This window comes from Mesoplodon mirus (genome assembly GCF_964341445.2).
Source record: "Mesoplodon mirus genome assembly, chromosome: 3".
NCBI lineage: Eukaryota > Metazoa > Chordata > Mammalia > Artiodactyla > Ziphiidae > Mesoplodon > Mesoplodon mirus.
Genome location: NC_138978.1, coordinates 139,013,130 through 139,028,919, shown reverse-complemented (window position 1 = coordinate 139,028,919; position 15,790 = coordinate 139,013,130). Strand labels below are relative to the sequence as shown.

General features: G+C 39.1%; 1 pseudogene across 1 annotated transcript in view; it reads left to right on the top strand.

Annotated features, from left to right (window-relative positions):
• LOC309799260 (3-hydroxyisobutyrate dehydrogenase, mitochondrial-like) overlaps positions 1-15,326 on the top strand; it is a 141,066-nt pseudogene extending 125,740 nt beyond the window's left edge. The window contains exon 2 of the transcript in view: positions 12,072-15,326. The product of the transcript in view is annotated as a 3-hydroxyisobutyrate dehydrogenase, mitochondrial-like (transcript). The remainder of the gene's footprint in view (positions 1-12,071) is intronic.
• Positions 15,327-15,790: the final 464 nt, after the last annotated feature.

Sequence of the window (15,790 nt, the reverse complement as noted above, 5' to 3'; positions counted from 1 at the left end):
AGATATAACGTTGGTCAGAAAAGCATACTGTGAAATGTTGCTTTTATTTAAACTCCCACTATTTTCACTCCATGGTTTCAAGATTTGACTTCTTTATTGCCCTCTGGTGGTGGGCTCTGTGAACTGCATATTTACGGGTCTGGAGCACGTATCTTCCCGGAGGTATTCAACTCCTCAGGTACAAGCTAAAGAGTAGATGATAAGAAGCATTCAGATTTATTAAAACTAATTAAGAATATCAGTAGCCTGACTGTTGTTTCTAAAAATATAAAATATTTATCCTTCTGTTGTCAAACAACCATATTTCATGAAAAGAAGTATAAATCCTTTTTTGCTTGCAATAAAAGAACAATAATTGAAGGTATTCTTCATTTGGACCAAATACCTTCTCTGAAAACATAAGTGAAAATAGGAGTTGAACTTTCCAAAATATTCTTTAGTAAATAAAACTCCACATATAATTTCAAATTATCATTTAATTTTACCTTAAATTTAAATATCTATATTGACTTAAATGCCGTCCTCTGTAATTTCGGATGATTCCCTCCTTTATATCTTCTTCCTCTCTTCAACAAATAAAATACATATGAATGCCTAACATGAGGTAGGGTATTCTCTGTGAAATAATGATGTTGGGATACTTGATTTTGACTTAGCAGAGGGGTTGAGCCTCTGTGTTGGTGAATTCTCCCCAGATGGTGCGTGTGGAGAGGGTCAGGCATATCTCTGTGCTCCTGAAGTTTTCTCTGTGAAACTGTCAACCTCCAATATCAGAAATAACTTCCTTCGTGAGAAGGGATTTTCAGACATGAAAAGTTTTCTCTTAAAGTGCAAGTATTTTTAAAATCTATAAAATATAGAGCATTATAAATTTTCTTTAGTTACTACAAGCTGAATTTTAACTGAGAAGACTGGGAAGTCCATGTATGTGTACATGCATGCATACGTGCATGTTTGTGTGCTACACGTGTGTGTGTGTGTGTGTGTAGGTCTACTGAGGATACAGAACATATTCTGGACATGACAGAGCAGTGGTGTATCAGAAGGGAAAAGAGTATAAAGGACCAGCTTCACCTGCTTAATTTGTCCCCTGACCTGGTGTCGTCTTATTTTCCACCATCCTTTGCTGATCTGTATACTAAATACCCAGGGCTCCTGGGTACCTCCAGGTACCCCTGTAAGTTTTACAAGCCTATCAATATCCCATGTACAGTGGATGGAACCTGGACTTTTTGCCCATATAGTTTTCCTTTCCCTCAGAGTTTTCGTCTGAGCTATGTCATGGGGTAGGTACTGTTGTGAAAATTTGTGCTCACTTGTTAAATAGAAACTACTCATTGAACTGTTTAAACAAATAAACAGTATCTTGAGTCAATTGCAGGGCACCTCCAGTCTCCACAAAGCAGAGTTACTTTGGGACAGGAAGTTCTTTTAGTTTCCCCTTAAATCAAAATACAAAGTTATTGAGCAATTCTAGGACCAACCCTATAGTTGCAAACTTGGGAAGAGATCACAGGATTCTGTAATCGTCTGCTTATCCCCTTATTGGGACAGCAAATAGCTCAATAGTTCTTATACTGAAGTCAAAACGAAGAATAATACCGGAACAAAGTCTGCATTGAAAGTCTGTGTCTTATTTTTATTTTCTCTTGGCACATAGTAGGTAACTGTTAAATGTTCTCTTGATAAATGTTAAAAACACACAAGGTACTTCATATACTAGGGGTCATAAAATTTCAACTTTTCTTTTGGTGTAGGGGTTGATGATGAAAAGTTTGGAAACTTCTGATCCATGTTAATGTTCCTGCTTTGAGAACTGCAGGGTGCAGCTTTTAGATGGAAAAAGTTGCCAAGAGGACCAGAAGTAGAATAAAGGCATTTATGTAATTCTTCTTTATAATTTCATTTATTGGTTTTCAGCAACTAACTTTGAAAAGTTGCCTGAGGCTGCCTAGGGTCTGCAATAAGGATCACAGCTGTGCTGTCCTACCCCCTTCCCACACGTGGGAACAGAACCTACCCAGCAGTGCTAATAGAGGCCCATGGCTTTCCGCCCACCTCGGTACTGCTCAAGGCAGTGGCTGTTTTCTACCAGCCTCACCCTTCTCCATGTGAATCTTTTTCTTCTTTCCAGTTTTATTGAGATGTAATTGACATATAACACTGTATAAGTTGAAGGTGTACAACATCATAATGTGATACATGTATATATTGCAAAGTGATTACCACAATAAGGTTAGTTAACACATCTATGACCGTACACAATTAATTACCTTTTGTGTGTGTGTGTGTGTGTGTGTGTGTGTGTGTGTGTGTGATGAGAACATGTAAGATCTACTATCTCGGAAACAAAATTTTGAGTATGCAATAGAGTGTTGTTAACTATAGTCACCATGCTGTACATCAGACTCCCAGGATTTATTCATCTTATAACTGGAAGGTTATACCCTTTGACCAACAACTCCCCATTTCCTCCACTCCCCAGCCCTTGACGGCCACCATTCTACTCGGTTTCTGTGAGAGCAGCGTTTTTAGATTACACGTAAAAGTGAGATTATGCAGTGTTTGTCTTTCTCTCTCTGACGTATTTCACTTAGCATAATGCCCTCAAGGTTCATCCAAGTTGTTGCAAATGGCAAGATTCCCTTATTTTTTAAGGCTGAATAACATTCCATTCTACATATGTGCCGTATTTTCTTTATTCATTTGTCTGTCAATGGACACTATAGAAACAGAAACTCACTCAGTTCCTACAAGTGTCCAAGGTAACAATAGACAAAATATGGATGTTGGTGGGTGTAGATCCAGGCAGTAGGTTAGACTACATCCCACAGGCAGGAAGGCCGCTATTTTAGGAGGAGCTGCTTTGAATATGAATCAAATAATAATTGATTTATATATCACCAGTTCAGAACTAACTCATCTGTTTTCGACACCTCACCATAGATATGAAATGAGAATGAGTGGAAAAAGAGGCTTCTGAAGGCAAACAGTCATAAAACCCATTATTATTCTGTAAAAAGGAGACTATACAGTCTTACCTTTAGAACCTCAACTCAAACAAAGACATGTAGCAGCCTCAGTAGGATATAATCGCAACAGAAAAAATACAAGCAGAAGGCAGAGGAAAAAGAAGTGCCATTTGGTATGGGAATAAATAGCTCTGTATGTCTCAAAAGCCTCCTATAAACATGTCTGGGTGTCAATATAGTGTAATAATTAATATCCATAAACCCTGAGTCTTAAGAAAAAAGAACTGTATCTTTTGCTTTCTTTTAGAAAGGGACAGAAAGGTAACTATATTTGCTTTAATAAATACAGAGACTTAGTGCACTTAAATATTTGATCAACTAATTTTAAAAATGTTTCTTACAGTATACATCATTTTCTGATGAAACAGGGGTAAAATAAGGTTCTAGGGTGTGAGGAGGGCATGAGGTATTATACACATTTTCTTTTCTGTCCTTTTGTAGCTGAATATCCTTTTCCAGGCCTAAAGAAGTAGTAAAATTATGCACCTAAGATTGAATAAAAGGTTTCATAGACATATTTTACATATATGCCATTAGATTTCCACAGAGTTATTTCAGGCTGCCGACAGGTTGCTTGCTTGAGCTGAGACCCCTCTAAACAAAGCCCAGGAAGAAGGTAACAACTGTGAAAGCCAACTTTTTTATTCTGTGAGTAACTTGGCTGCAGAGCAGACTAATTACCCCTTTAACCACACTGTTTGAACTCATTGTACTTATCTGGGAATCACTATTCTGAAAGTAGAGAAGGGGACTAGGGAAGTTAAAAGGGACAAAAGACTTAAATATGGTCTCTTTGCAGAATCTCAAAGGTCAGGCAACAGGCTTCTTCTTTCTGATGGTTTTAAAAAGAGAAGATGAGCTGTGGTTTAAAGGTCCACTTTGGAATTCAAGTTCTACCTCAGGTGCAGCCTGAATACTAGTCTCCACCTTGAGTGAATCACTGAAGGATCATTTCTCAGCACATAGTCAGTGTTTGTTAAATTTTCATATTATTTTATCCCAGTGAATAATATTGATGAGGGATTTTGAAACTATTAAATTCTGCCAAAGGACTTGATTTTGTAATGATACCAAACCTTGGAAAATAAAGGAAGTAGAGATTGGTGAATCCTTGACAAATTATTAGAGTTGTAACTGATTGTTTCATAAGGAAAGATAGGGAATGGATCACTTAGGAAACTGAATGAACACTTTGAATGTCCTCTATTTCTGTTAAAACTACAGGTTAGTTGAGCTCAAAAATTGTAGGTATAAAAATTGTGTTTTTTGGTAATAAAATTTGTTTTAACCCTTCTCTCAATTACGCATTTAAATGTTGACCAATTCACAAGTAACTGTTTACAGTCGATGGATTGGCCAGTGGCTTTGGGATCATTCATTTTATAGTCTGGGATTTCCAGTGTGATCTTTATTTTCCCATTTATACTCTATTTCATACATTTTATTAGCAGTAGTAGTAGAAATAGTAGCAGTAGTATCATTATTATTTAGTTAGAGTAGAATTGTTTCTATAACTTCTTACGGTCAGACGTATACTAAGCAACACACAATTTGAAAGCACTGGTGTTGGAGTAAATTCGATGTTGATGAGACTAGTCACTGCCCTTAAAGGAGCTTGTCTTCTAGTTGGAAAGATGTGACATATACAATAATCTGAGGCATTAAGTAAATACATGGGTCTGAGGGCAGAAGATCCTGAAGGAAGCAAGCTACAAAGAACTCATTTTGAATCCTGGCATTAATATTGGCAGATCTCCTCACACCTTTTTACGACAGTTATAGACAAAGCAAGTAAGACTGGAGAATACACTGCAATGGCCCAAATAAGATTTAATGTCATTTCAGCCTAGGCTTTGAGTATATGATAATTTAAATGCTACCTAAATAGTAAATTTACTTTAATGCTGACAACGTAGAAAAGATACTTTGCTGCAAAAGTATACACAGTAGTAACAAGTGGATTTTGGAAGAAACTAATATTTTGTCTTATACTGGTAACTACACTATTGCCCCAGACCTAGCAGCAGCCTTTATTCTTTGTTGTTTTCTTCTAAGACTGAAGAGCCTCTTTATTGTTTGTGCTGATTTTTTTTCCACCAACAGATCTCAGAGCAATCTGAGTGCACTGGCCAGTTGGGACAAAATTATCATTAGAATTCTTGGCTAGAGAAGAAAGCTCCTAATTTAAGAATGGCTTTTTGCCTTCTGAGAGCTCAGAAGAGCACATTGCAAGCCATCTACATTTATAAAACATGTTTTAGTATGGAAAATTTCAAACATCTACAGAAATAAAGAGAAAGAAGTAGAAACTTTCATCCATTGTTCTCATCAAATGTCCATTTCAGGCCAATAGATTTTCTCTACACCCTCTCTTACTACTACCACCATCATCCCCAGCAATTTTAAAGCAAATCCCAGATTTCTTTTTCTCAGTGAAAACGTCAGTATCCATATTTCTAAAATGCAAGAACTGCCCTTTTTAAGCTCAACTATGTCATTATCACACATCCGCAAATAATAATGATTCCTTAATATCAACAAATAGCCAGTCAGTTCATGTTTCCTTGATTGTCCTATAAATGTATTTTTATTTTAATAACCATTATTTATTTGATTGCTGATCCAAACACAATTTCTTTTAAAGTATAGGTTTAAAAGAACTCAATTTGCTCATTTTTCTTGCAAGTATTTGTCCTTGAATTCAAAGCATTCATCCAGTAGGGTTCCCAACTGTCTGGATTATGCTGATTGTCTGGATTATGCTGATTGCATCCCCTTTCTGCTTATATATTTATCATGCTCCTTTGGCCCATGTATTTACTGTCAGTTGGTAGATAGATCTAGAGCACTGACATAATTCAGGTGTGATTTTTTTGTCAAGTTTACTTCATAGATAATATTGATGAATTCCAAAAGGAACTATCAAGTGTCTGTCTTACTGTGACGTTGCAGCCATTAATGATCAATGTCTAGATCCATTAATTTATTAAGGGTACCAAATGGTGATATTCTACTAACTAGATGATTATTCATTTACTAGCTAGAACATTATTTCATCAACTACTTGGTTGCCCTGAGTTACAGTTTAATTAGGAAAGGAAGAATAAATGTTTCTTTTATTTTATTTACCAGTTTTACAAAAAAAGAAAAAACAAGAGAGAGAAAGGTTGACTCTTCCAAAGATAACTAATGAGGTATTTTCTTTCTTTGTTGTTGTTTTCAGTGAGGTTGTTATAAATATCGATGCAGAGATTGTCCCCTCTTAGGTTCACGGATCCTGTTCAAGTTGGCTCCTGAGTCCTTTCCACACAACCACAGTAGTCTTTGAAGTCTTCCCAGCTCTCTTATATGACAAGATGTAACAGGAACATCTTGTTCGTTTCTTATGCTGGATTTGAAATCAGCTGTTTCTCCAAGGAGACATTATCCACTGTGTTTATTCAAACTTGTGTTCCTTCTAGTTTAACCTTCTCTCGAGACATGATTTTTTTAAAACAAATTACTTACTGAATTTTTCACCTTTTCAAATCTTGCTATTCTCCAATCACTTCATTTCTGAATTTTTCTAATTTCTTTTATGTTTTTCTTAAAACCAGTTTCTATTCCTTTGAAAATTTCTTTTACTTTTTCCGCAGTATCAGGCAATAAATTTCATTTGTTCTGTGGACGTGTCTTTCTGTGACGTTTTCAGGATTTGCTGGAACTTTCTTTTCACCCTTCTTTTTTCTTTTTTTTTCTCACTGATTTTCTACAGGATGTGAATGGAATACTCTTCTGTCACTCATTTTTTTTTTTTTAATTTTGTTGTTGCTTTATAACAAATTTAATCAGTTATACATATACATATGTTTCCATATCCCCTCCCTTTTGCGTCTCCCTCCCACCCTCCCTATCCCACCCCTCCAGGCGGTCACAAAGTACCGAGCTGATCTCCCTGTGCTATGCGGCTGCTTCCCACTAGCTATCTACCTCACGTTTGGTAGTGTATATATGTCCATGCCGCTCTTTCACTTTGTCACAGCTTACCCTTCCCCCTCCCCATATCCTCAAGTCCATTCTCTAGTAGGTCTGTGTCTTTATTCCTGTCTTACCCCTATGTTCTTCATGACATTTTTTTTTCTTAAATTCCATATATATGTGTTAGCATACAGTATTTGTCTTTCTCTTTCTGACTTACTTCACTCTGTATGACAGACTCTAGGTCTATCCACCTCATTACAAATAGCTCAATTTCATTTCTTTTTATGGCTGAGTAATATTCCATTGTATATATGTGCCACATCTTCTTTATCCATTCATCCGATGATGGACACTTAGGTTGTTTCCATCTCCGGGCTATTGTAAATAGGGCTGCTATGAACATTTTGGTACATGTCTCTTTTTTTTTTTTTTTTTTTTTTTAAATTTTATTTTATTTTTTTGCTTTATAACAAATTTAATCAGTTATACATATACATATGTTTCCATATCCCCTCCCTTTTGCGTCTCCCTCCCACCCTCCCTATCCCACCCCTCCAGGCGGTCACAAAGTACCGAGCTGATCTCCCTGTGCTATGCGGCTGCTTCCCACTAGCTATCGACCTCACGTTTGGTAGTGTATATATGTCCATGCCGCTCTTTTACTTTGTCACAGCTTACCCTTCCCCCTCCCCATATCCTCAAGTCCATTCTCTAGTAGGTCTGTGTCTTTATTCCTGTCTTACCCCTATGTTCTTCATGACATTTTTTTTTCTTAAATTCCATATATATGTGTTAGCATACAGTATTTGTCTTTCTCTTTCTGACTTACTTCACTCTGTATGACAGACTCTAGGTCTATCCACCTCATTACAAATAGCTCAATTTCATTTCTTTTTATGGCTGAGTAATATTCCATTGTATATATGTGCCACATCTTCTTTATCCATTCATCCGATGATGGACACTTAGGTTGTTTCCATCTCCGGGCTATTGTAAATAGGGCTGCTATGAACATTTTGGTACATGTCTCTTTTTGAATTATGGTTTTCTCAGGGTATATGCCCAGTAGTGGGATTGCTGGGTCATATGGTAGTTCTATTTGTAGTTTTTTAAGGAACCTCCATACCGTTCTCCATAGCGGCTGTACCAATTCACATTCCCACCAGCAGTGGAAGAGTGTTCCCTTTTTTCCACACCCTCTCCAGCATTTATTGTTTCTAGATTTTTTGATGATGGCCATTCTGACTGGTGTGAGATGATATCTCATTGTAGTTTTGATTTGCATTTCTCTAATGAGTAAAGATGTTGAGCATCCTTTCATGTGTTTGTTGGCAGTCTGTATATCTTCTGTGGAGAAATGTCTATTTAGGTCTTCTGCCCATTTTTGGATTGGGTTGTTTGTTTTTTTGTTATTGAGCTGCATGAGCTGCTTATAAATTTTGGAGATTAATCCTTTGTCAGTTGCTTCATTTGCAAATATTTTCTCCCATTCTGAGGGTTGTCTTTTGGTCTTGTTTATGGTTTCCTTTGCTGTGCAAAAGCTTTTAAGTTTCATTAGGTCCCATGTGTTTATTTTTGTCTTTATTTCCATTTCTCTAGGAGGTGGGTCAAAAAGGATCTTGCTGTGATTTATGTCATAGAGTGTTCTGCCTATGTTTTCCTCTAAGAATTTGATAGTGTCTGGCCTTATATTTAGGTCTTTAATCCATTTTGAGCTTATTTTTGTGTATGGTGTTAGGGAATGATCTAATCTCATACTTTTACATGTCCCTATCCAGTTTTCCCAGCACCACTTATTGAAGAGACTGTCCTTTCTCCACTGTACATTCCTGCCTCCTTTATCAAAGATAAGGTGACCATATGTGCGTGGGTTTAACTCTGGGCTTTCTATCCTGTTCCATTGATCTATCTTTCTGTTTTTGTGCCAGTACCATACTGTCTTGATTACTGTAGCTTTGTAGTATAGTCTGAAGTCAGGGAGCCTGATTCCTCCAGCTCCATTTTTCGTTCTCAAGATTGCTTTGGCTATTCGGGGTCTTTTGTGTTTCCATACAAATTGTGAAATTTTTTGTTCTAGTTCTGTGAAAAATGCCAGTGGTAGTTTGATAGGGATTGCATTGAACCTGTAGATTGCTTTGGGTAGTAGAGTCATTTTCACAATGTTGATTCTTCCAATCCAAGAACATGGTACATCTCTCCATCTATTTGTATCATCTTTAATTTCTTTCATCAGTGTCTTATAATTTTCTGCATACAGGTCTTTTGTCTCCTTAGGTAGGTTTATTCCTAGATATTTTATTCTTTTTGTTGCAATGGTAAATGGGAGTGTTTCCTTGATTTCACTTTCAGATTTTTCATCATCAGTATATAGGAATGCCAGAGATTTCTGTGCATTAATTTTGTATCCTGCAACTTTACCAAATTCATTGATTAACTCTAGTAGTTTTCTGGTAGCATCTTTAGGATTCTCTATGTATAGTATCATGTCATCTGCAAACAGTGACAGCTTTACTTCTTCTTTTCCAATTTGGATTCCTTTTATTTCCTTTTCTTCTCTGATTGTCACTCATTTTTAAATGAAATAAGTTTCCACTTTAGGAGGGAAACATAGATCAGAATATAATTTCTAGCTTCAGAACTCCAGGGCTCACTATCTTCTATTATTTTCACAACATAATTTTATTGATTTATTTATTTTTTGCAGTACGCGGGCTTCTCACTGCTGTGGCCTCTCCTGTTGCGGAGCACAGGCTCCGGATGCGCAGGCTCAGCGGCCATGGTGCACGGACCCAGCCGCTCCACGGCATGTGGGATCTTCCCAGACCGGGGCACGAACCTGTGTCCCGGCAGGTGGACTCTCAACCACTGCGCCACCAGGGAAGCCCCACAACATAATTTTAAAAAATGACCTTAAAATTTCTAAAATCTTCCTCCTCGGCCCTCCTATGCCCATTTACCCAGGCCTCCTCTTTCCTGTCCTTGTTGAGTATGGGGATTTGTTCTGGGATGGTGCTTTGGTTTGATAGGTGTCAAGGTTTCACAGACCCCAGAACACTTGGCATCCTCAGAACATTTCAAAGTTCTTGCACTCAGCTGCAAAGTGGAGCCTGCAACATTCACTCCCGGTTTCTGCCGCTGTTCTCAGTGAGTTTTTCAATCTCAGTGAGTTCGTGAACCATAGTAACCTTTGGCTCTCCTGAAAGAGAGAGAGAGTCCTTCCCTCGTCTTCCTCCCACACACCTTGGGATACACATATGTAGGTCTTTTTCCTGTTGTTGATTTGTTCCTACCTGGCTGTATGTTGCAGTTCATGTGGACACCTTGTTGTAGATGTTGTCTGTGGGTTTTTGATCTTGTTATCCTAGATGCTTTTCTTTCTTCTTTGTGGGGGTGGGGGGTTGTGTATTTAGGGGAGGGGTGGCATATTCAGGGATTAAAATCTTCTCTGTAGCCACCACCATTTCCCCAGAATCCTCTGCCATTAATATTTAAAACAAAATCATGGGAATCATTATCCGGATCCTTAGGATAATCATTACACTGTATCTGTCTTTTTTTCCAGGCTTCAAGCTGCCTGTGGCTCACCACGTTAGTATACTGACGTGACTGGGCAATGCCTAATTTGATGGGCTCTTTCTGTACTACCTTCCTCCTAATCATGACGGTCTTGTACGCTATACATAGTCTTCTTCACTGATAGGGAATTTAGAAAATACAGGAAGCCATGGGTTTAATAGCTGAAAGTGGAATTAATGTGTTCTTTTTCTCAGGTAAAATATCATAAGACTCCTTAGGCCAAAGTTGTAAAATGAAATCGCAACTTTCCTGGAATCATTTTGCAAACGTGAATGCCCACATAAAGTACACTAGGACTTGAATCCAAGGAATAACACATTTTTAGAGCCTCCAAATGTATAAACTTAGTACAATTCTGCATTACTTCTTAAGGCAACTGAAGAAAATAATTTTGTGATCAAATAAATATTGATTTTATTAACAGTTATTTTAAAAGTTTACAAAACTTATAAAAAATGTTAAGGCTCTATCAGCCTCATCAGTTGTTATTTCTTTTCTAGAATCTTGGATAAAGGAACAGTCGTTTGAGGGGAAACATGGTATAAAATGGGAAGATAATCTAACAGTAAAGATAGTTATATCTCTTCCTGTGTGATGAACTACTCCTAAGCTTGGTGGTTTAAAACAGCAGGCACTTTATCTCCTCACAATTTGTGAATCAGCGGAATGGGCTGGGATCTCCTGGGTGGATCTATCTTGCTTTCACCTGAGGTGACTACTGAGGCTGCCATCATCTGGTTGCTGGACTGGGGCTGGTTGCTTTCACATGTCTGGCCATTGGTGCTGGCTGTGGCCTGTGCCTAGTCTCCACTAGGTTAGCCAGGCTTCCTAACATGTCAGGTTTCCATGAGGACAAGCCCTAAAGCACGAGTACTCTCCAAGCTTCAGCTCTTGATATGCCATTGGGCCAAAGCAAGTCACGTGACCAAGCCCAGGTCAAGGTGGAACAAAACTACACAGGGTGAGAAAACGGGGGGAGGGGCATTTGCACTGGGGGTCAGTAGTCTAACAAACTGCTGCAATAACTATATAAAGAAAAACACCCTGGAGGACAACTGGTAAAAAATAAATGTGTGCGGGGTGGGGTGGGATTTGGCATAGGGGGGCAAAGGCAGTAAACAGGGGCTACCAAAATCTGAAGATTCTGGAATTTTTGGAAAATCCACTGGGATTAAAGGAGTTACACAACCATGTTCTGACACCAGAAGAAAGGCGCCAGTTGAGCATCAGGGAAGTCTAGCGCTCTTCCTCCATCGCATCAATTTTCACGTTTCTTTGACTCAGCATATTTGTAGAATGAATCATGACTTTCTATAAATTTTTAATTCAGTTTTTCAAAGAAATAGTGACCTCGCTTCTATCTGCTGTGCCACAAAAATGCCGTAGAAAAAAATTCCTTCTGTTAAGTCGCTCACTAGGTGAAACTGTATGTGTAACCTAGTACCAAAGAGGTATTAAGAATCGCCACAGCCGAGCCGGCCCTCCGCATCACGCACCCTATAGCAGCCAGTGGGTGAGCCGGGAGTCGAGGAGGTCACCGTGAGAAGGAGGGGCGCGGGCAGCGTGGCAGCCTCCTTCCGTCTCCGTGGAGCCACCTCCGGCCTCCGGTACAGGGAGTCGTCTGCAGCAGCCAGTGGTGGCCAGCCTTGCAGCGCTGTGTTCTAGGTCAGTAGCTTCCAAGACTCCAGTTGGATTCATTGGAGTAGGCAACGTGGGGAGTCCAGTGGCAAAAGAGCTCATGAAACATGGCTAGCCACTCACCGTTGTTGATGTGTTCCCTGATTCATGCAAAGAGCTTCTAGATGCAGATGAACCCTGTAGTGTCTTCTGCAGGGGATGTAGCCGAAAAAGGTGACAGAATTATTACAATGCATCAATGCACTAGAAGCTTATTGTGGAGCAAATGGAATTCAAAAAAAAAGTGAAGAAAGACTCACCATTAATAGATTCCAGTACTGTTGATCCTATGGTTTTCGGAGAATTGGCCAAAGAAGTTGAGAAAATGGGAGCGGTTTTCACGGATGCCCCTGTTTCTGGTAGTGTGGGAATGGCTCGATCTGGCAACCTCACACTTAGGATGGGAGGAGTTGAGCTGCTGTGGTGCATGGGCTCCCATGTGGTGCATCGTGGAGCTGTTGGGACTGGCCAGGCTTCGAAGATCTGCACAAACTTGCTGTTAGCTATTAGTAGGATTGGAACTGCTGAAGCTATGAATCTGGGACTCAGGTTAGGGCTTGACCCAAAACTCTTGGCTAAAATCCTAAATACGAGCTCAGGACAATGTTGGTCAAGTGACACTTATAATCCTGTACCTGGGGTGATGGATGGAGTTCCCTCGGCTAATTACTATCAGGGCGGATTCGGAGCAACACTATAATGGCTAAGGATCTGGGATTAGCATGAGACTCTGCTACCAGCACGAAGAGCCCAGTCCTTCTGGGCAGTCAAGCCCATCAGATCTGCAGGGATGTTGTGCGTGAAGGGCTACTCAAAAAAAAAGACTTCTCATCCGTGGTCCAGTTTTTGCAAGAGGAGGAGACATTCTGAGTTTGCCCTCTGGCTGTGAACACTGAAACATTGAAACCAAACTGTGTCTTGGAGCCCCTTATGGCTCACTCCACAGGAAAATGGGCTTAATCAAAGGTCAACTGTCTGCTTTTGAGTGTGTAGGTCAGGGGTTCCCAACCCCTTGGCCTTGGACGGGTACCAGTCCACAGCCTCTTAGGAACCGGGCTGCACAGCAGGAGGTGAGTCGCAAGCAAGCCAACTAAGCTTCATCTGCTGCTCCCTATGGCTCACATTACCGCCTGAACCTCACACACCCCGCCCCCCCTCCCTGGAAAAATTTGCTTCCAGGAAACCGGTCCCTGGTTCCAAAAAGTTTAGGCACCTCTGGTCTAGGTCACAGTAGATCCTGGGATTTTTCGCCCATTCTAAACTGCTTATTCTTTTTATCTATTTAGCAAACATATCATCTGTAATTTTTTTTTCTGCAAGCCACTGATGGTAACTGCTAGCTAGCTAGCTGATTGGCCTTTTTCAAAAGTTTGATTCCTGAGCATCTTCAGCTAAAACTCTGCCTACTTCACTCAGGATATTATTTACTCCACTTTACAAATAAAACTAAAATTGTTTTCAACAGGATAAAATCTATCCTCGAGGAAAGAAAAGAAATTGGTGTGAGAAAAGATATTAGAGAAAGGGGAAGTAGAGTGAATTACTACCTGTGTCCCTCAGAAAATTTGTCCTGTTAAATAACCCAGTGGTGATATTCTTGCATTGAGATTACTGGTTTAATTTCTAGGAGTTGTTAAAGCAAGAGAACTCCTTGCTGCATGTTATGTAATTTGGACTCTGTTACATTATCTTGTTGTGCCCCTCTTGTAACAACTTCCCATACTCAGCAAACTTGTTTTTTTCATATTTTTGCTTCCTTGTCCATTTTTACTGCATATTTTTTGACTTCAAAAGAATGACATCTTTAGAACTGTTTCAGAGCCAACGATGATATGTGCTTTAGATAATTATTACACTATGCTAAATATAACCATATTCTTTTGAATTCAAATAAATTTCTATGCTGATATAAAAAGAGAGGCACATTTCATCAATGTTTAAATAGTATCCTTCTTCCTCTAAAACTTAAAATAGGATTCAGTCTGATTCCTAAAGGGTTATTTTCTTCAACAACAAGAGCTGACTTAGGCCATTTCTTGGCAGTGGAATCTGAGCATAGAGGTCCCTGTCTGACTGCCCTTTGTTTCTCACTCACAGTATCCTGGGTGAGTGTAATGGACGGGCGTGCCCTTATGACTTAGCCCACTGCTACTGCTCCTGATGAGGGCTAATGGTGTGGGCCACTTTAACTCCTGCCCAGCAAAGTGCTGACATCTGGGGTTTCCTATCAAGTTTACCAGATATTTCACAGTAATTTCATAATTTACACAACATAAAAACACTGATTTTGAGCTTAGGAAAGCATTTCATTTAAACAGATACAGAACACTACTCTACAAAATGGTTTAAAATTTGTGAGCAATTGCATTAAATAAACTCTAATATAAATTAATCTAATACAAGTAAACTAATAGTTGCAAAGCTACTGGTTGCTTCAGAAGCGGTGGCTACGGATAACTTCAAAGTTGTTTCCTCAGTTCATTAAGAGGAGGAACTATTTGCTGTCAGCTTCTTCTTGGGGAAGCTTAGTTTGATGCTGATTCGCGTTATGAATGTATAGGAACCATTACTGGTTCTTCCTTTCCATATTCAGTGCACCATTATACTTCTATCCTCTTAAGATCTGGATATCTGTTACTGCTACTGTTGGCTGGAGCCTGGGAGGAGGAAAGCTATCAAGAAAAAAGGTCAACAAGTGTTAAAGATTTTTAGCATACCACTGAGACTTTTTATCAACCATAACCATAAGAAATAATAATTAAAATTACTTATAGCCTGGTCAGTGAGACCTTGAGTAAATTGTGGAAGCATCCATGTTTCATAGAGTTTCAGGGGATGGATATTTCCTGTTATTAACTCTATATCCTCTTCAACTGGAACAGAGAGACCTTTCTCTGTTGAAGCAGTTTTGTCTTTTTCCTGGGCATTTTCAGTTTTCTCTTAGGAGAGACTTGTAAAGCTTACATATACAAACTTACACATACACGAATAAAGCAAAGAAGGGATAGAGCAGTCTTGAGAGGACACGGTTTTGTAGCAGGCACACAAGACAGAGCTAATACTCCCTGATTGCATTTGCCTCCCTAGCCCCATCTCCTTTGTGGAAAGCATCAGCATTCTGACTGGTCTCTGCACCCCACTAACTGGATGGAACACTGCATTGGCATTCTTAGGGAGCACTGATGGTCCCTCCGGAAACTGTGGTTAGAGCTTGTGCAGCCAAAGTGCACAGGAAAGAATCAAATATACTTCATATAACATGCTTACTCTGTTTTGCTTAATTAGCACTTATTCCCTGTAAGAGGCTGATTTCTGCTTTGACAGGGAGTAATCGAACTCGGTATTCACGCAAACCATAAAATTAAAGTTAACATACCTCAGCTTTTCATCCTACTGGAAGAAATGTATGAAATCTAAAGTTATTTTTTAATTGCTGCTGTTTAGAACGCCTGAAGCCCATTTGCTGAACTTGTTAAAGAGCAGTGTTAATGAGGGTATTTTTCGTTTCTTTCTTTTCCGACCACAGCATGAATTCTCAGCCCAAA